Consider the following 20,655-nt stretch of genomic DNA (forward strand, 5'->3'; position numbering starts at 1 on the left):
CCATTACCGTGTACCTGACACTACCATTAAGTGCTTTCCTTATAGGTCTCGATTACTTCTCACATCATTCAGCAATTTCGTCTTTCTATGTCCACTTTACAGATTAGGAAATAGCCCCAGGAGATTAATTTGATTGCCCAAGATTATACAGGAAGACTGTGCAGGAGCCCAGGAGTGGACTCAGGTTGGGCTGACTCCAAAACCTGTGCTTCTGAGCCTTGCGCCTTACTGCTTTGTTTAAGATTTCGTGCAAAGAGAATCACCTCAGTTTCTAGAAAAGACAATTTAGGGACAGAGAGGGACTCATCCCCACATATGAACAATGTCCAACACTATCTACTTTGATTTTATTTAATAGCACTTTAGTCACGGAAACCCAAACGTATTATCACCTGCAGGTAGACAAGCAGTACATTTTATAGACTTTCTTTACTGCTTTTTGTTTGTTTGTTTACTGGTTTTTTGGGTTCCTTTTTGCTTGAAGATGGATAATTTCAAACTACCTGGATAAATTTTACCTCTGTATATGTGTGTGTAGTCATGTACCATAGAATGACGTTTCAGTCAACAACAAACCACATACAAGAGGATGAGCTCATAAGATTATAACACCATATTTTTACTGTACCTTTTCTATGTTTGGATATGTGTAAATACAAAGATGCTTATCATTGTGTTGCAATTGCCTGCAGTATTCAGTATAGTCACCTACTGTACAGGTTTGTAGCCCAGGAGTGATTCACTGTTCCATGTAGCCTAGGTGTGTTGTGGGCTGTACCATCAAGGTTTGTGTAAGTCCACTGTATGATGTTCACACAGCAATGAAATCACCAAATGACACATATATCAGAACACATCCTACTTGTTAAGTAACACATGGCTGTGTATGTGATGGGTAATCTTATGTGTCAATTTGGCTAGATCATGGTACCCAGTTTTTGGTCAACACCAAAATGTTGCTGTGAGCCTGTTTTTTAGATGTAATTCACATTTAATCAGTATTCCTGAAACTGTAAAACTACTAGAAGAAAATAAGGGAAAGCTCCACAATATTGTTCTGTGCAATGATTTTCTGGATATGACTGCAAAAGCCCAGACAACAAAAGTGAAAAATAGATAAATGGGATTAGATCAAAGTAGAAGTCCCTGCACAGCAAAGGAAACAATTAACAAAGAGGCAACCCACAGTATGGTATGGTAGAAAATGTTTGTAAACTGTACATCTGATAAAGGGTTAATATCCAAAATATGCAAAGAATTCACACCTCAACAGCAAGAAAACAAAAAACCTGATTAAAAAGTTGGCAAAGGGCCGGGCACGGTGGCTCACGCCTGTAATCCCAGCACTATGGGAGGCCGAAGCGGGCAGATCACAAGGTCAGAAGATCGAGATCATCCTGGCTAACACAATGAAACCCCGTCTCTACTAAAAATACAAAAAATTAGCCGGGCGCAGTGGCGGGCGCCTGTGGTCCCAGCTACTCGGGAGGCTGAGGCAGGAGAACGGCGTGAACCTGGGAGGCGGAGCTTGCAGTGAGCCAAGATCGGACCACTGCACTCTAGCCTGGGTGACAGAGCGAGACTCCGTCTCAAAAAAAAAAAAAAAAAAAAAAAAAGTTGGCAAAGGACCTGAACAGATATTTCTCCAAAGAAGACATACAGATATCCAAAAGATTCATGAAAAATGCTCAACATCACCAGTCATCAGGGGAATGCAAATTAAAGCCACAAAGAACTATCACCTCACACTTGTTAGCATGGCTACAATCAAAAAGATGAAAGATCACAAGTGTTGGTGAGAACTCAGAGAAAAGAGAATCCTTGTCCACTGTCACTGGGGGAGTAAATGAATGCAGCCATTATGGAAAATAGTACAGAAGTGCCTCAAGAAACTAAAAATAGAACTACCATGTGATTCACAATCCACTTCTGGGTATCTATCGAAAGGACTTGAAATCAGAATCTAAAAGAGGCATCTGCACTCCCGTGTTCACTGCAGCCTTATTTACAATAGCCAAGAATGAATGAATGAATGAATTCATTCTTGAATGAATATAAGTTTCCATTGGCCCATGAAGAAAGACGATGTGGTGCACATACACAATGGAAGCTTATTCAGCCTTAAAAAAGGAAGAAGGTAATTCTGTCATTTGCAACAACATGGATGGACCTGGAGGACATTAGGCTAAGTGAAATAAGCCAGGCAAGAAAGATAAGTACTATGTGATCTCACTTATATGTGGGATCTAAGACAGCTAAACTCGCAGAGAAAGAGTGTAGAACAGTGGTCACCAGAGCCTCAGTGGCAGGAAAGTGAATGGGGAGATATTGGTGAAAGGGTGCAACGTTTCAGTTAGGCAAGAGGAGTAAGTTTTCGAGATCTATTGCCCAGCAAGGTGACTATTGTCAATAAGAATGTATTGTGTATTTCAAAATAGTTAAGAGTACATTTCAAACATCTTACTATAAAAATGATAAGTGAGATGTTGAATATGTTTATTAGCTTGATTGAATCATTCCACATGATATATGTAAATCAAAACATCATATTGCACCCCACAAATGTATCTAATCATGATTTTTCTCATTAAAAAACTAATAAAAAGTATTAAATTAGTAGACTTTGAGAAAAGCAAATTATCCTCTATAATATGGGTGGGCTTCATCCAATCAGTGGAGACCTTAGTTGGGAAAGACTGACCTCTCTCAGAAAAACAGGGAATTCTACCTCTCTATTGCCTTTGGACTTGAGCTGCAACATCACCTCCTCCCTGGATTCCCTGCTTACTGACCTGCCCTGCAAATTTCAGACTTGCCAGCATTTACAAATGAGTGAGGTAATTCCTCCTTAAAATAAATCTCGACCTCTATCTCTGTTTCTGTCTCTATCTCTATATGTGTGTGTGTGTATACACACATTACACATCCTATTGCTCTGTTTCTGTAGAGAACCCTGCCTAATGTATTTGTGTGAATAAGTATTTCATTTGTGAGTAGATTATTGAGTCCCAAGCCTTTGTAGACATACTCACATTTAATGCAGCTCTTGTCCTGGGGAAAATCTCTGTGGGCAGAGCACGATTTTCTGGGCCATGAGAAACAGTGTTCTAGTAGCCCGCTATTGAACACTGAGACAGTTTTCCAAAATCTCAATGCATAGTGTTATTTTTAAATGGTCAGAAATACTCTATGGAGTACATTCAAGAATGCTGTACAAGAGAATGGTTTCCGAAGCAATGTAGAAGAACTACCTGAACTCATGGAATCATGAAAACTTTAGGTGAAGAGAAAAACTTAGGTTCTGGCACCAATCCCTCTCATTTGGAACTGAGAAAATGGGGAACCATTTAGGGCTTGGGACTTACTCAAGACTTCTCTGGAGGGGACTTCATTTCTGAAGTTCCCAAAGTGGTCTGTGGGCCTGAAGGCCTCCTGTGTGATGGAAGCTGCCCAGAGCTGCAAAGCTTCCGGAACAGGGCCTGCAGGGGCTGCAGGGGCTCTGCTGGCTTCAGGAGTATGGAGGACCAGGCCACAGATGGTGACCACCCACTGCTGTAGGCTGTAGTGAAGACCAGGGTTTGGGTGAGTGGACAAAGGTAGTTCTGGATCCTTCAGACACATCACTGTGGTTTGAGGGTACAACATTAAGCAACATTTAAATGTAGCTCCTCACACTAAATACCTAATCATAAGAAAAAAAGAGCATGATTTAGAATTTATGCCATTATGTTTAACTATGATTTGGATACATGAAAACCACTACTGGGAAAATAGCCATCTGTAGATGAATAATTAGTGTGTGCACTTACCATGAACAAAAATTCTATCAGAATTCTGAACCCAAGGAATTCTTGCAGGTGAGGAAAAGCCACTGGATAAGGAGGAAACTCACTGTTATTGGATATTTCGCCTGGGTCATGCATTCTGTATTAATGATTGCATGTTATTTTCACAAAAACTCAAAGAAATACATATTATTATACCTGCTTAGAGATTGTGAAAATTAAACTCACCTGGTTTAAGGAATTCAGCCAGGTTCTTAGAGTTGGTGAAGGCAGCTCATTCCCACTCAACTTTAGGCATGCTAAAAGTAGGCCATCTACCATCTTTTTGCTATCACAGGGGTAGGGACACTTCTCACGTAAAGGACCAGACAACACAGTGTTCAGGCTTTGCAGACCATACAGTCTCTACTCAACTATCCAACACTGCCATTGCAACAAGAAGGCAACCTTGTATTATATAAGCAATATATCAATGAATGAACTTGGCTGTGTTCCAGTCAAACCTTATTTATAAGGACAGGAGGTGGGATGAATTTGGTTTACCAATGGCAGTTTGCTGACCCTGATCTATCACCTTGTCCTTGAGGATGGTTGACTTAGCTGATGGGCTTTTATCTATCACTGTGTGAATATACATTATGTACATGTGAATGTTGGATAAACTCCAGCTCATGAATAATGACATTGCTAGTGTCCAGCCAACACTGTGTTTACAGCTGAGAATATGACACTTTTACTCACTTAAGTCTTACATTGAACAGAATGCTTTTTTGTATTAGTCCATTCTCACACTGCTATAAAGCTACTACCTGCAAGCTGTCAGTGGATCTACCTTTCTGGGGTCTGAAGGATGGTGGCCCTCTTCTCACAGCTCCACTAGGCAATGTCCCAGTGGGCACTCTGTGTGGCAGCTCCAACCCCACATTTCCCTTCTACACTGCCCTAACAGAGGTTCTCCATGAGAGTGCTGCCCCTACAACAAACTTCTGCCTGGACATCCATTTCCAAAGTCACTTTCACATCTTTAGGTTATCTTTATAGCAGTGCCCCACTCTGCTGGTACCAATTCTCCGTTATTAGCCTGTTCTCACATGGCTATAAAGACACCACCTGAGACTGGGTAATTTATAAATAAAAGAGGTTTAATTGACTCACAGTTCTTCATGGCCGGGGAGACCTAAGGAAACTTATAGTTATGGCGGAAGGTGAAGGAGAAGCAAGTGAGCACCTTCTTCACATGGTGGCAGGAGAGAGAGAGAGAAGGGGGAGCTGCCAACCACTTATAAACCATGAGGTCTGGTGAGAACTCACTCACTGTCATGAGAACAGCATGAGGGAAACCGTTCCTGTGATCCAATCACCTCCCACCAGGTCCCTGCGGATTATAATTCGAGAGGAGATTTGGATGGGACACAGAGTCAAACCATATCACTTTTCCCTTCAGTTGAGGCATCCTTCAGCCTTACATTAGACTTCTTAGAATATGCAGTCATCCTAGTAGGGTTCCAAGTGTCTTTATTTTCAAAGTAATTTGTCTTTGAGATGCTCAGTGTGAATTCTCTAGGGCTGAATTCTCACTGAATATCGGACAAGGATGGGGAGTAAGTGCTTTGCTGACTGACAGCCACTGCAGCTGTCATAACGGGCTGGGAGATGCCTGGTTTCACAATACAGAATGTGCAGCAAAATTAGGCAGGCGGCCCAGGGGGCATGACAGACAGGGATGGAAACAGTATTGAAACAACCAGATGGACAGGATGAAGCACTTGATCTTCCACAGTATCTCTTTAAAAGGCTGGGTGAAGAGGGAGTGGAGGCCACCATCAGCACCATCAGGCAAGCAGACGATGAAATCAATGCTTCAGGCACTTTCATGTGTTGGCTTTTGGACAACCGTAATAAGGAGTATTTACCTTAGTTTGGCTGCTGTTTGTCTTTGGAGTCAGACAAGAAAGTGATTAATAGAAGAACAATGTTACTTTACTGTTTGGATGTGAGAAAACCTGCAAGCTTCCAACATCATGTTTTATCCAGCTTGGATTTCCCGACCCTCAGTGTCATGATGGCCCTCTGAAGCAAAACAGGATGGGTTGCCCCTCACGTGGAGCTCTTGTGCATGCATTGTTCTCAGTGACAAAAGGAGGCTTAGAGGTTAGCGTAGACGCCGCTGTGCAGAACCAGCCACTGCCCTGGAAGGCAATCAACATTCATCAGGGAGAGGATGCATGCACCCCTGCTTGCGGGGAAAGCCCACCTTTCCAGCTGTCTGCAAGGTCCGGGTTGGTCTGACTTTGCTCTCTACAGCTGGAATTCTCAGATGTGAGGTGTGGACTTGTTGAGGTATGGACTCTATATTTTTATTTTTTATTTTATTTTATTTTATTTTATTTTATTTTATTTTATTTTATTTTTTGAGGTGGAGTTTTACTTTGTTGCCCAGTCTGGAGTGCAGTGGCGCGATCTGAGCTCACTGCAACTTCCACCACCTGGGTTCAAGTGATTCTCAAGCCTCAGCCTCCCAAGTAGCTGGGATTACGAGTGCCACCATGCCTGGCTACTTTTGCAGTTTTAGTAGAAACAGGGTTTCACCATGTTGGCCACGCTGGTCTTGAACTCCTGACCTTAAGTGATCTGCCCGCTTCGGCCTCCCAAAGTGCTGGGATTACACTGTACCTGGCTTCTTTTTAATGGCAGTAGTGGCAGTGTGATAAATCTTTCCTATTCACAAGCCACTCATTCGAGAAACTTTGGGAGTACATTGTAAATCATGGGGAAATGTTCACCTTTCAATGACTTCCATTTTGAAGGAGAAATCTGTCTTTGGTTTAGGAGCTCATCAGAAGATTTATATAAGTAGTAATAGCGGAACAAGAGAGTAAATAAAGTTATGCACTAACACTGAGTCAGTGATGCACAATGCACAGAGTTAGACTTGAAATTGGTGTTGGTTGGGGTTGGCTTTTAAAAGGAAAGCGGAGGCTGGGCGCGGTGGCTCACACCTGTAATCCCAGCACTTTGGGAGGCTGAGGCGGGTGGATCACGAGGTCAGGAGATGGAGACCATCCTGGCTAACACGATGAAACCTTGTCTCTACTAAAAATACAAAAAAAAAAAAATTAGCCAGGCTTGGTGGCGGGTGCCTGTAATCCCAGCTACTTGGGAGGCTGAGGCAGGAGAATGGCGTGAACCCAGGAGGCGGAGCTTGCAGTGAGCCGAGTTTGTGCTCTCCTGCACTCCAGCCTGGGCGACACAGTGAGACTCTGTCTCCAAAAAAAAAAAAAAAAAAAAAAGGAAAGCAGAAAGGTTATGGGGCTATATGATGTCTGGTACATGCATGCATTTGCATACATTCTGTAATTGTGGAGGTGTTACTGATTAAATTGTTTCTCCCCAAATTCATATGTTGGAATTCTAACCCCCAGTACCTCAGACTGTGTCCTTATCTGGAAGCAGGGTCATTGCAGGTCTGTTAGTTAAGATGAAGCCTTACTGGAGTAGGGTGGGCTCTTAACCAATATGACTGGTGCCCTGATAAATGGGGAATCTGGACACGAGTCCGTGGATACAGGGAGAACGCTGCGTGAACATGAAGACGGATACAACAGTGACACTCCCACCAAGGTGCTCTGCTAAGACAGCCCTGGCAAACTTGTCCAGGGTGCTCTGTATATTATATACCATCTTTATATACATGTTATAGATGTGTGTGTGTGTGTGCACGCGCAGCATACATGTACACACACATTGAATGTGTCTTCCAAACGTATTCAGGTGGGGCCTGAAGACGGGTGGAACCAATGAAATGAATCATCCCAGGTCTATCACCTCCTGTCTGGAAATATCCTAGCCCATTCCTACCATCCTTTTGCTTAAACCACCTCCTTTTCTGAATGGCTATGCCTTTTCCTTCTTGTCTTCTGATCATGCACAGACTCTGGCTCCCAGCTTGACCTGAGCTTTTGCAGGAAGCCCACTAAGGTTTGGGTAACTCAGTTGCTGTTTCTTGCTCCATGTGCTGTCCACCATGCTGCCTGCTGATCTAGCAGGTGACATTGTGCTCTGTTTCTTCACCAGGGCTCTCTAGAGACATGGTTTTGACTCCAGGACTGGAGGAAACATTAATACCAGAGGTGGATGTATGTGTGGAAGAGGAAGGTCTTGGATTCCCAGGGAGTAGGCGGTCATCTGTGCCACAGGTTGGTGTTGTCCATGATCACACCAAGTCTCACTGAGTCACAATGAGAGGAAGCTACACAGAGAGATAACAAATGAGAATGGCAGGAGAGTGCCTGGCTAATGACAGGGAGTGTGTTTGTTCAACGGCACACATTCATTTATCCCATTTTAAAACTGTGCCACCGAGCTGCAAGGAAAGGAAGCTACTGAACTTACCATCCACAAACACGTGGTGTACTGATACTTTTCGCTGCTTGCTTAACTTTGTTTTTCCTAAGTCAGTAGATCCAGAATAGAAGGCAGTTCCCCTTCCCTTTTATTCAAAGGGAATTCATTTAATCAGGACTTCTGAAGTGAAGTTTTCCAAAAAACTTAAAAAATATTCATTTTAAATTTTTGTGGGTACATAGTAGGTATATATATATATATATATATTTATGGGGTACATGAAATGTTTTGATATAGGTATACAATGCATGATGATCATCAGGTAAACAGGGAATCCATCAGCTCAAGCATTTATCCTTTGTGTTACAAACAATCCAATTACACGCTATCAGTAGGTGTAAAATGTACAATTATTTTTGACTATAGTCACCCTATTGTGCCAGCATATGCTGGGTCTTAATCATTCTTTCTTACTATCTTTTCATACTCATTAACCGTCCCCCTGCCACTTCTCCCACCATCCTTCCTAGCCTCTGGTGACCATCCTTCTACTCCATGAGTTCAATAATTTTAGTTTTTGTCACCCACAAATAAGTGAGAACATGCAAGGTTTGTCTTTCTGCCAAGATATGTTTTTAAATTGAGGTAAAATTCATGTAACATAAAATTTACCATGTTAGCAACCTTACAGTATACAATCTAGTGGATTTTCATACATGCCCTATGGTGTGCACTATCACCTCTATCTAGATCCCAAACATTTCATCCCCCCTCCCCCAAAATGAAACACTGTGCCCATCAGTAGGCACTCTTCATTCTCCCACCCAGTCCCGGGCAAGCGCCAATCTGTTTCTGTCTCAATTGACTTGTGAATTCTGGACATTTCATGGAAGTGCAATCAAACAGTATGTGGCCCTGGTGTGGGGTTTCTTTCACTCAGCACAGCAATTTCAAGCTTCTTTCATGCTACAGCGTGTGTTAATACTTCATTCCTTTTAATGGCAAAATAAATCCCGTTATCTGGATCTACCGGGTTTTGTTTATCCATCAGTGCTTGATGCACGCTGGGACTGCTTCGACCATTTGGTTAGAGAGATACATTAAATACTTTTCTTTTGTTCTTTTTGCCACACGTCTTCAAAAATAGACAACTCATTCTTCTGAGTGCATCCCAGAAGACACGTTCTCAGTAGATCCTTGTCTAGGATTAAATAATGGCCTTTGTTTTCTTAGTATCCTTTTTGACAATTGGGATAAGGCAGCCAGAAGGTAACTGACATCTATCTAGTTATGGAGCAAATTGTATGTAGACGAATGTAGGCCTTTCCAATTCTCATCTCCAGATGGACTTGTGTGACTCTGCTGAGGTTAACTCTTTGCAGCACACCCGTCCCTCATGCACCCAGTTCTTATCCCCAAATGGACTTGTGTGACTCTGCTGAGGTTAACTCTGCAGCACACCCGTCCCTCATGCACACACGGAGCTCTGGAACTCTCCCCTGCTGCATGTTGCTGTGTAATTGTGGCCTGACTTATCCACTATGAGCAAAAGAATGTGACTCAGCAGAGTTCAGGGCCACAGCGGGCATCCTTACACACCCATGTTGAGATGTGCGGAAGCTGGGAGCCTGTGTTTGTGAGAAGGAAGACAGGCTTAGGGGGTGAGAAATACCTCTCATTGCAGAGGTGGTGTCCAACAGTCTGATTCATGCCTGTCCCTCAGTTAATCACGGTTTCCCAAATGCTGCTCTATTGACATTTTGAACCAGATAATTGTCCTGGGGGTTCCCCTGTGCATTCTAGGACGTTGGCAGCATGCTGGCCTGCACTCACTGGATGCCGATAGCACCACTCTGCCTTTCTCTCCCCATCATGATCATCTAAAGTCTCTCTCCAGGCATTGCCAAATGTCCCTTGGCAAGGGGCAAAAATCATTCTTGCTTGAGAACCACTGGGTCAGATAAAATTAAACAGACTTTCTATTCCTCAGACTCTAAGCCTGGTGCTTGGTGGGAATGCGGCGACAGATAACGCCCAAGGAAATTACGGGAGTAAGAGGGTTATCTGGAGCAGGAAAATGTGCCAGGTAAGATGCGTGTTTACTTGGGTTCGGGATTTTCTTATCTGGGGACTGAGTGGCTGATTACAGGCTCAGGGCTCATTACTCCCAAATTGCCCGTCTGTCACTGCTCATTAGAGGAGTTTTCATTCGAAATCTGTTTCTGGTTGTTGCCCTCTTTGAAGAGACGAGTGAATGAGGTCACAGGGATTAATGGCTGCTAAAAGCCATTCTGTTTCAATATTTCTCCAAGGAAAACTAATCGTCATGTTTTCTGAATGCAAAACTCCGAAATAAAGATACGGGGAGTAGCAGGCCCTCTCCAATCAGACAGGCTCGGGAAAGTTTCCCCTACTAAAATAGAGCCGCTTAGAACAAAGTAGAGTGGAGAGAGGGTGCAAGAGGGAGCTCCCAGGCACCTGCCTGGAAACTGCCTCATCACAAGAAAAGCCTGCATTCCCACATGCCACACATTGAGCACGCCTTGTAGCAAAACCCTTCTCAAGAGCCTCCTGGAGACTTCAGGGCTCTGGACAGGACACCTGCTGAAGGACACTGACCCCAGCAGCGGTGTCTCCACGAAGAAAGGAACAGCGAGCAATGAACAGCGCCGATTCCTGCCCTGAGCCTCTGTGACCTGTGGATTTTGTTTCAAAACAGCTTGCGTGGGCTTCCTTTGTCCATAAAATCTTACCCTTTGTCCTGGCCCCCTTGCTATGACTGTGATCATCGTAGCATGCACATCCCAAGTTGTGGCTCCCTTCACTATTTCCAAATACACTTTCTGCTTGGAAAGTTGGTCTGGTACTTATTTTAGGTTGACTGTCTATGTAGAAATCTATCCATGAACCTCTATGCCCTTTTTCCAAAACCTCCCTGGCAGGAAGTTCAAATAGGAAAATAAGAGCTACCAGCAGAATCATTTAACCCAGGATTATACATTTTAATCAAAGTCTTTGATGTGAGCATTGCCTCTGCCAGGTAATGCTAAGGGTGGCATTACACGTTTCCACGTGCAATTAACGTTTTCCTCTGCGGTGGTGTTTTGCATGATAAGTCTGTGGGGGTGGGGGTGGAAGTGGGGGGTTCTGCACTGCTCTCTTCCATAAAGCGATCTTTCCTTCACATGGTCGCTTTGGCATTTTCCCTTATTACCTGCTGTGTGTGCTGTTCTCCTTTTGACTTTTGGTATCTGTGCTTTTAACCAACTCATTCTGAACTATGTTCTCCTTCATCAGCTGTTATCTTTCCTAAGCTCCGTGCAGCCTGGGAACTGCTGTGAAATCCAGCTCTGTTTTCCCACCCCAAACTTTCCTGTTTTGACTCCTTTCCGGGAGAGCCTTTCCCATTCATTTCCTTCTGAGATGTGTAAACACTACCTCTGCTGCAAGTCACTCAACCACCTCCCTCTGCTCTGCTTCACATCCGGGCTCTTAAACGTTTGTGGGCCTTTGTCTTTTTCACATTAGCCAATGAGCCAGCAGGAGTGAAGAGACCTGGGTCAAGTTTACCTTCGACCACTAAAGAGCTCTGTGTCCTTGCTCAGGCCACGGGGTGGCTCTACCACACTGCTTCATTATAAAAGCACATCTGATGCCGTTTTTCCCTCTGGTATACTTAGGAGATTATGAGATGATCATATTTAAAATGCTTGGTGAAGTTAAAGTAAAAATGGAAAGTTGTGTCTCTATTTCTTTCTACTTACCTTATTTGCTGAGTTCATCACAGACTTTTCCTTCTATCGCTCTCTCTGGCATAGTTTTTAATCCTATTTGATCCTGGCATCTTCTACATTTCTCCATGTTTCTAATTTCTCATGTGCTCCGGGTAATGTCTTTTTTTCCCCCAATTAACCATCTCTTGGCAAAGGAGGCACATCACCAGTCCCTCCCACACGCCAGGTCTTGCTGCGAGCACTTTATATATGTTTTCTTTTTTTGAATTTTTAATTTATTTTTCCATAAGTTATTGGTGTACAGGTGCTATCTGGATACATGAGTAAGTTCTTTAGTGGTGATTTGTGAGATTTTGGTGCACGCATCACCCGAGCAGTATACAATGCACCCTATTTGTAGTCTTTTATCCCTTGTTCCCCATCATGCTTTCCTCAAGTCCCCAAAGTCCACTGTATCATTCTTATGCCTCTGCGTCCTCATAGCTTAGCTCCCACATATCAGTGAGACCATACAGTGTTTGATTTTTCTATTCCTGAAGTTACTTCACTTAGAATCACAGTCTCCAATCTCATCCAGGTCACTGCAAATGTGAATAAAGAAACTGGTGTATACATACATACGTGTGTGTGTATACACACACACACACACACACACACACACAAAATAGAATACTACTCAGTCATAGAAAGGAATGAATTAAGGTCCTTTAAAGGGTACGAAAGTACCTGTGAATTTCAGGGTCTCTTTCCTCTGAGATGCTTCTGGCTCTGATGGCTCAGCTGGAACCAGGGCTCCTCCAGCAAGTGTCTGCTTAACTCAAATAGGCGGCCTCCTTTCTGGGGTGGGAAACTTTCCTACCTACCTGGCCTCTTCTCACCTTCTCCCCAGTGGGATCATCATGCAAGGAAATAGACCAAGATTTCCCACACTGCACTCAACTTCTGCTTTCTCATTCTCATGTATCCCCTTTTGAGAAAGGGGTCAGAGGAGAGAAAGAGACAAGAAGCCATAAAGGAGAGACTCGACCCTGCCTGGCCTGGAGAGGGCAGTGTTCAGCCCAGACAGGACAGACGGCTCCTCTCCTGCCATCTGGGAATGGCAGGGGCAGATGCCGGGAGCACCGGGGCAGATGCCGGGAGCACCAGTGCAGAGGGTTCCCTAAGAAGGCGAATGGAGTCTGTCTGCACCATGCAGAGTGGGGACCGGGGGCAGTAATGCTGGATTCCAGGCTCCCCTCAGTTCAACTTTGGTTGTTTTTTTTCTTAGGGGTTGTTCATGACTGGCTTCCTGGTACCTTTTACTTTTCTGTCCTTTGACTCTAAAAAAAGAAGTAGTTTAATGTGCTTCTATTTTGCTCAAGGACCTTGGTGAGGAAGCTTTTTTGGTAGCCCCTGAGCTGCAACACCCATCTCAGAGTCAGAGACATTTCAAATGGGGAGGTTTTATTGTCTTCCGGATTCTGCATGGCAATGGCCCTGCCTTCGATTCCCTCCTGTGCTGTTCGCCAGTCCCCACGCTGAGTTCATGGGCAACGGAAGACGTTTCCATCTCAGTGAAACTTCACAGTCCATGTGGCTTCGATGACATGTCAGACACAGTGGAGGAATTTTCAGAACGGTTTTACTTCAAGGGTGCAGGGAGGAAGGGCTGTCTCCCAAGTCAAATGAAGCATTCCTTCTCTCTGTCCTGTCATTCCTACCTAGTGGGCCTGGAGGGCCTTTGCTAACCAGCATGACTTAGTTTGGAGACTAGTAGCTTTATTTATGTTGGATATCTTTTGCCACTCATCACCACTGCACCAACTCTATGCTAAAGGTAATTGCCAAGAGATTATGTTGTTATATTACTCTATCAGGGTGCAGGACCCCAAGGAGTTAATGGCCAAGAGTCACACTCGCCACATGGCAGAGTCCTGACTGCATCCTCACATTAGGAACAGGGTTTTCAGGTCTTTTCAACAGAGATTATCTTTTTTTGTTTGTTTGTTTGGGAGGCAGGGGAAGATGTAGTCTTGCTGTCATCCAGGCTGGAGTGCTGTGGTGCGATCCCGGCTCACTGCAGCCTCCACCTTCTGGGTTCAAGTGATTCTCCTGCCTCAGCCTCCTGACTAGCTGGGATTACAGGTGTGCACCACCATGCCCAGCTAATTTTTATATTTTTAGCAGAGACTGGGTTTTGCCATGTTGGCCAGGCTGGTTTCGAACTCCTGACCTCAGGTGCTCCCCCTGCCTTGACCTCCAAAGTTCTGGGATTACAGGCGTGAGCCACCACACCTGGTCTGAGCTAATCTTTTTTAATCTTTGGGATGAAGAAGGAAAAATGATAGCATTACAGGTTCTGATGTTCAATTAACTTTAAAACAGGGAAAAGAAGGAGGGTTGATATTCAACAAAGTTGTAGATAGGAGAGGAGACAGTTATTCATGGGGTACAACTCGGATAAAGAGACGGGAGAGTGCAGGAGCTGGGCAGGCTCTTCCAGGCTGGAGAGAGGCTGCCAGAGCTGTTCCAGAAGGGAATTTGGCAGTAGCTACAAAAGTCTGGGAATTTTGGGTATCCTTCGACCCAGTGATTCCACTTCTAGGAAGTTATCTGAAGAATATTTGTAGGTCGGCTAATTCATTAAGCTACAAATGTATTTACAATGGTGCTCTTGATGACAAAGAAATATGGAAAAGCTAAACATAAAAAGTCTCACTTAGGCCGGGCGTGGTGGCTCACGCCTGTAATCCCAGCACTTTGGGAGGCCGAGGGGGGCGGATCACGAGGTCAGGAGATCGAGACCATCTTGGCTAACACTAAAGAGATGGGGCTAAAACCCCATCTCTACTAAAAACACACACAAAAAATTAGCTGGGCGTGGTGGCGGGTGCCTGTAGTCCCAGCTACTCGGGAGGCTGAGGCAGGAGAATGGCATGAACCCTGGAGGCAGAGCTTGCAGTGAGCTGAGATCCGGCCACTGCACTGCAGCCTGGGTGACAGAGCGAGACTCCATCTCAAAAAAAAAAAAAAAAAAAAAAAGTCTCACTTATTGGGATGCTAGGTCTTGTAGAAGTTATTTCATTTATTAAGTAAAACAAAAAAGTTTCAAAAGCAGTATATGTAGCATTAGTAATTAAAACAGTGTGATATTGGTATAAAAATAGACATATAGACCAATGGAATAGGATTGAGAGTCCAGAAACAAACCCATATGTCTATAGCTGTCTGATTTTCAACAAAGGTGCCAAGAACATTCAGTGGAGAAATAGCAGATTGGTGGGGGCCAGAGGCTAGTGTGGGAGAAGAGTGGGGAGAAACTACTTAACGGGTAAGGGATTTTACTTGGAAGTGACGAAAATATTTTGGAAATAGAGGTGTGGGTTGCATAACATAAGAAATGTGCTAAATACCACTGAATTTTTCACTTTAAAATGGTTATTTTTATGTTATGCAAAGTTCACCTCAAAATTGTTTTCTCAAAAAAAAAGCAGCATATGTAATATCTCATTTTTGTAAAAAAAAATACGTACCCCCCTACATCCACACAGAGGGGAAAGGCTGGAAGAGCAGCACTCATTTATAAATGTGCTAATGGTGGTCATGTCCAGGTGGCACAGGGGGACACAAGCCCAGTGCTGGAACCTGGTTCAGAGTGGCTTAGTCACTTCCTAGATGTGTGACCCTGGACAAGCGACTTGACCTCTCTGTCTCATAGACTTGACATGAGGGTTAAATGAGATAGTGCGGCACACAGCATATATCAGTAACAGTTAGCTATAATTATTTTTAAAGGTTTTTAAAAATTTTTCTTAGTTTATTTGCATTTTCTAAATTCTTGAAAATCAGAAAGGTTTTATTTTAATATGTGGCAGAAATGCAGAGAGGACCAGACTCAGACACCCCTATGTGTGGTTGGAGGAGGGTATGTATTTTGAACAAACATAACAAATATGGGATATTGCATCAGCTACTTAAAAAAAAAATTCCTTTGGGTTGGAGCCCTCAGCTCTGAAAAACCAGGGCAGAGATGGAGAGGGGCTGTGGAGTCAGTGTGATGTCATATAAAGAAGAGAATTGCAAAACAGAGCTTCTATCAATCCATGCACACAAGCTTTTAGTATTAATGTGCGATGTTAAATGTTGAGAAATAACAGCTATTAAACAGACTCTCTAATGGGGCTTCCTTGTCTGGAAGGCCCCACCCTCCCTACTCTGCGCCTCCTCCTGCCCATCCCGCAGATCCATGCTGGGATTTTGGAGCCTCCTTAATTAGAGTCCCCTGGTACATTATCTCTTAGCAATTCCCACTTTCCCTTCCCAGCTGTTATTACAGATCTTCATGATGTATCAAGAATGAATGCATCAGATATATTCAATGAATGGCTTTCCATGAGGCAAGTGTGATGGATATTTTATTCACTGTATTTTCCCAGTTCCTAGTAGGAAGCCTGGCATACGGGAGGGTTGTGGTAAATATTTTTTGAATAATCAGAATGACCAGGTAGATATAGTTCAATAATCATTACCAGACAATCGGCTTCCATTTTCATTGATTCCATTACACTATTCTTCACAGGACAGTCCCACAGGAGGGTAAGCAGTATGGGTGGGTTAGTACTGGTGCTGTTGGAGGGGATCAGCAGAGAATCTTACAATCACTTGGGGGAAATACAGGCCCCCTTTTCCATACTCCATCTGCTTTTGTTTGGTTCTCTTTTCCATCCTGGTAACTGCTTTATCACCGTACAACCCACCTGTTCTCTGGGATGCTGGTGAAGTGTCACAGGGCCTCACGGTATCTTTTATACATAAAGAGCAACGGGAGGTAGTTTCATTCTTTTTTTTTCCTTAGTGCTTTTTGTACCTACTCGACGTCCATCACAACAATATGTGGAAATAATCTTTAGCAAGTTCTTGGGTATCTGCTTTTCAGCATGGTAACTCTTCCTCCAAATACAAAAGCCATAACTTAAATTTCCAAACTCGTGTGATCCACAGGTTCCAACTGATACTAAAACTCTAAGTCAGAGTCTGTCTCTCAAGGCCTGTGATTCTGTATCTGAAAACATTCTCAGGTGATTTTCATGATCGGATAAGTCTAGGAAATGCTTGCTTAAATACATAGTGCAACTAGCAAGCTATTTTAGAACCTTAGAAGTTGCTGCTTACAAGGGAATCCAATCATGGATATGGAGGCTGGAGCTATGCCTTCCATCTTCCTGCTTGATTTCTCCAAGCTCCTTCCTTCCTGGAGCTTGAACTAAAGGAAACAAAGGTTTAGTCTCTAGTAACGCCTCTTGTGCACTCCGCCACACCCCAAAGAAGTAGAGAAGCTGGCAAAACTCAAAACTCAAGACATCATGTGCTCTTGGATGAAGAAATGGCATCAGAAAGGGGAGTGCTCAAAGGGTATCATTTTATTGAAGACACAGATATTGGCAAACATGCCCACATGAGTCTACTGCCCTATAAGCTTGCCTGATTCCATTCCAGTTTATTATACTTGATTAATATCTACCTGGAAGTCTCCTTTCCTGGTGCAAAGAGAAACAGAGAGTCTGTGAAAAGCAGACTGGGAAGCACTTCTTTAGTGACTTAACATTTAGGATGCTCAGATTATATGGAGCCCTCAGAAAAGAAAGATGCGATTCAGTTATGAAGGGGGTATTTTAAAGCCATTTGCTGAAATGTCACTGGAATTTGTAGTTGAACCCAGTGAACAGCTGGAACTGCTGTAGCAAGTGACAATGTTGCATCCATCTGTGATTGTTTCTAACATCGCTGCAGCGGACAATGACAGGATGAAACCCTATGCTGATCCATCATGAGGTGGACTTTCTTGGCATGCTGGGGATGTCACCAAGATACTTTATTTTGTTTAGTTCCCACTCTGGGGGTTGGAATTTCTCCATCACTCTCTGATCCCCTGTGTTTTTCTTGGAATGCATTTGCTTGGTTGGTCTTAGTTCAGTGAAGCTGAGCTCCAGCTATACTGCTCCACATATCTATCGGTTCCTAGAAACACCTGGTCCCGGGACCTGCTCCATTGGCAAGACATTGAAACAGGTTCTCACATGAAATAGCCTCAGCTCACCTATCAAATGTGGGTTGTTGCAGGCTCATATGTGCAAAGACCTCCCCAAAGATAAGGAGACAATAGAGGTAGTGCAATTAAGACCCCTAAACCCTGATTTTTCCTTTCCATACTGTTATTTGGAAGTGAGTCACTAAGTCCAGCTCATAATACAAAAGATTGGTGGGTTGGAGGAGGCCCACCGATCCCAGAGGGGAAGTGTCTACAAGGGTAATATTCAGAATCAACACTTGCTTTGTTGGTTTTCTCCATGATGTACAAGTCCAGTTTTAATTAGCTTTTTTGGACAATCCTGGATTCTTTTTACTCAGGTTAAAGAAAAATCACCCAATTAGGGATTTTTTTTTCTTTTTTTTCACTTTCCTGACATCTGAGGTGTTGGATAGATACTATGACCGCTTCCTCCTTCTGGAAAATGTATCTTGTTTCCCAGACCCTGAGACACTTCTCCGGTTCCTTTGGTTTGTGATCTCAATTCTCACTTGCAGCCCTGACACCAAGTGCCACGTTTTCTGACCTATGGAGAGGCGCCTGCAGCATCCCCTGCCCAGCCCGGCTCAGCTGCTCGTCTTCTCATCTTTTCCCCGAGGAACTCTCACCCCTTAACATCCCCGTTTTTATACATTGATTTTTCAAGCTATAGTCATTTTTATTTTCCTTCTTTTTCTTGCCCTCCAGATTAATTTACCATCAAGTCTTATACAGAGGTCCTTGAGGAACAACATTTAGTTTAACGTTTTGTGATAATGTTGATGAGGAGAAACTCAGTTCTGGCCAGGGCCACTACCAGTGGAGTTTGCACACTTTCCCCAGGTCTGTGTGGGGTTTCCCCATGCACTCTGGTGTCCTTCCACATAGAAAGCTGTGCCCGTCAGGCGAAATGACATGACTCTCTAGTCTCTGTCTGGTCTCTACATGGCTGCATCTGAGCTGCCCTGTGATGGGACAACGTCCTGTCCAGACTGGTGCCTGCTTTGCACCCTGAGCTGCTGGAATAGGTTCTGGCCACCCAGCACCCTGAACTGGAGTAAGTGGGTTGGAAAATGAATGAATGAATGAATACAAATTATTGTAAAATAAAAACCCATAAAGTCTGCGATAGTCATTCAAATGTGCAGCAATGCACCATGCAGTACAAGACAGCACTTGGTGAGCCCCCACGTCTGTGACTGCTTGTGTTTGAGCTGCATGATGGCAGGGGTTCCTGGCCCTGCTCTCTCTGCAAATGCTCATTGCTGGACCTACTGCAGCAGCACTATGGCTGCCGCCACTCACTGGTTCACCAAAAATTGAGTAAATAATTCTCCTACTTGTTTTCATTAATCTTTCTTAAACATAGGCATAGCTCACATTTATGTCAGTGCTTAACGTTAGAAGTGTTTTAGGTCTTTAGTTAGCAGTTTGGTAGTTTTTTTGTGATCAGAAATATGCCATCTCAACTCTTGCGTATCTCAATTACTTATTGTAAAATTGATTTTGTTATATGTCATTTCACGGAAAGTCCCAATTTCCAATAACCTATGGACAAGGTTAAGTGAGGACTTACTGCAGATTTAAGCTTTTTTTTTTTTTTCTTTTCCATTTCTAATACCTCACTATGCAATAATGGATGGGACGTCGTCTTTGGGGTCAGACAGATCCATGCACAAATTCTGGGCTGTGACCTGTGTTTTCTCTGGCCTCTATATGTCTCTGTTTTACTTGACTTTTATATATCTGTGTTCTGGTCTCCAACATAAGCACATGGCTTTTAGAGTTGTGAGGATGCAGGAAGGGGCCCCAGGAAGGGCCTGCTGGAGTGTCTGCCTGTGGGGAATTTGGGCATGCTCATATCCGGCCTGGGGATCTCCTCCACGCCTTTCTCTCCTCACCCTGCCCCTATTGGTCCTGCTGCGCATCAGCCCACACCGTGTAAGAAGCCATCCCTGTGATGACATCTATCGTGTGTGTCACATCTGCTTCACAGCTTTCTGAGTCCAAACATCTTCGGGGGTTCAAAGCCACCCGGGCTGGTCCCCACGATCATGTCCTGTCTGATCTGCCGTCTCCCGAACATCCCAGGCCCTGCTCCTTCCTGTCAGCCTTATTCCCAGTGCTCTCCAGGCTGCCTCCTCACAGCCCAGCTCCACATTCCTAGGAAGCCACCAACACCTCCTCCCTCTGCCAGTGGAGCCTCGGCTGCCCTCCAGGGCCTGCTGTGGCCCTGCTCTCTCCGGTGTCTGTGGCTCCTGGGGACCCCGGCACTCTCTGCACCCCCAGCCTGGAGGGCAGACGGCCAGCATGCGGGAGGAGTGTGCAAACCAACATCATCTGAGGAGGTGTACAGTGAGCCAGGCCCCACTTTCTGCGTGGACCCAGGACTGTGGAACAATCTCGCTGTCCTTAAAAAGTCAAACAGTGCCTTTTCTCTTGACTAACCCTCCAAGTGGGGTTTTGAGAGAGAAAACAAAATCACCCCTTTGAACCATATTAAACAAGCCAGGTCCCTCTGAGTTTGAAAGAAAACCAGGACACTGGAAGGAGGTCACCATGGGGCACTGGTTTTCCTGCAAGGACCCCTCGGGGGCTGGGAACGTGTGTTCCCGAGCAGCGAGCTGCCTCTGGTATAGTCAACTGCAGAATGTCCATTCTGAGGGAGCCTGGGGTTTTTGCTTCTTTACAAACTTCAGAGAATGCTGCGAGAGTCTGGCTGGGGTTGACAGGGTAGGCCTGTGCT

This window comes from Macaca mulatta, chromosome 6, assembly GCF_049350105.2.
Source record: "Macaca mulatta isolate MMU2019108-1 chromosome 6, T2T-MMU8v2.0, whole genome shotgun sequence".
NCBI classification, from domain to species: Eukaryota; Metazoa; Chordata; class Mammalia; order Primates; family Cercopithecidae; genus Macaca; species Macaca mulatta.